This window comes from Frankliniella occidentalis, unplaced genomic scaffold, assembly GCF_000697945.3.
Source record: "Frankliniella occidentalis isolate FOCC.00 unplaced genomic scaffold, Focc_3.1 Scaffold96, whole genome shotgun sequence".
In the NCBI taxonomy this organism is placed as follows: Eukaryota; Metazoa; Arthropoda; class Insecta; order Thysanoptera; family Thripidae; genus Frankliniella; species Frankliniella occidentalis.
Window position 1 is genome coordinate 568,848 of NW_026267225.1, and position 1,435 is coordinate 570,282.

At 37.6% G+C, this 1,435-nt stretch overlaps 1 long non-coding RNA gene across 2 annotated transcripts; it reads right to left on the reverse strand.

Annotated features, from left to right (window-relative positions):
* Window positions 1-6: 6 nt before the first annotated feature.
* LOC127749816 (uncharacterized) lies at window positions 7-953 on the reverse strand. 2 transcript variants are annotated; one of them, XR_008011366.1, is made up of 4 exons: window positions 790-953; window positions 500-645; window positions 348-422; window positions 7-243 (listed from the first exon to the last, which is right to left on the reverse strand). It is a non-coding gene; the product is annotated as an uncharacterized LOC127749816 (long non-coding RNA). The 2 variants fall into 2 exon arrangements; XR_008011365.1 differs by having other exon boundaries at window positions 7-422.
* Between the last annotated feature and the right edge of the window lie 482 nt (window positions 954-1,435).

Genomic DNA, 1,435 nt, shown 5'->3' on the forward strand with positions numbered 1-1,435 from the left:
TATAACTATGTTACTGAGCAGATTACAACCCTCTCTTCAGTAACAAAGTCTGTCAAAAAATTAAAAAGAAAAACAATGGCATATATAGTGGTATTTTCCAAAAGGCTGAGCAATCTATTACTGTGCCGGAGGATACAGCTGTAGTTGACACCATCATATAAAATAGCACCAATGAAATTGTAGCCAGACATGTTGGTAATAGATATGTTGTTGGAGAATGTAACACAACTCCTTGATGAAGACCTGCAACATATCCCAATATCCCACAATAGTGTGAAAGGATCAAACATCACACAATTTTTCTTCACATAGGGCACTGTGGAGGAGGCTCTGGCTGGATGCATCACCTCTTTCTACTTGTACTTGCACATACAGAAATTTCTCAGATATCTCTGTTTCATTTTTGCAAGTCAGACAGACAACTGTGAGAGAAAATAAGGGATAGATTTCAGTACTTTTCTGGCACCACATTATTTCGAGGTACATCATACTACTCTACCTTTTTTGTTCCACAGGCCACAGAAAATATCTACTAGATATGTCTCGACATCTCTATGACACCCAATATAAAGAAGCAATAATTAATATGCTTGCCAGAGTAACAGTTACTTATTTTTCCACAAGATAACAGCCACTTCACTTATCCTGTAATAATAGAAAAGTGATGCTGGAAAACCCCGAGCAGCTTCGCAAATACATCAAATGCATTGTTCAATATGTGACCGGAGCACTCCTTATACATGTCTGCAAAATGACAGTAAAAATCTAGGAAACTGAAACTGAGCGTACCTATACACCGTAGGTTCTGCTGTTGTGATACAGCTATCATAACTATGATATATACATGTTAGATTTTTACAGTCAGTGATGTCACTAAAACTGTGGCCCAAAAAGCAGCTGCCATCTCTGCAAAAATGTTTGTCCAAAATTTCCATAGCCAGTTGAGTGTGAATGAAGACCTGTAACAAGGAAATACATCCGTTGAACAACTGAAACGAGTTTGGGAATGACGTACAATCACAAGTTAACCTGCCAACTTGCATTAAAGTGGCTCCTTTTATCAGTGTTATCTAACTCGAAGTGTTCATTGGAAAGGTGCGCCCACCAGCCACCTGGGGGCAGAAAAATAATGAACTGAAGACATCAGACATCAGCGCGCCAAGAACAGATCGACATTATATCATATAAAAGGACTGTCATCCCATAAGAGACATGTTAATAGGTGAATTAAACAATTTTAAACAAAGAGCGGCTTTGGTAGACTGCTACACATTTTATAACAGCAAAAAAGTGTAACATTTGCAAACTGCATATTAACCATTTGAATGTTATGAACGGCTATACATTGCTACTGAAAGTAAAAACACTTAAAAGACGTATGTACCTGGTTCAAATCTTCCGCGCATATTGTAATTACGTTCAAAACACGAAATAA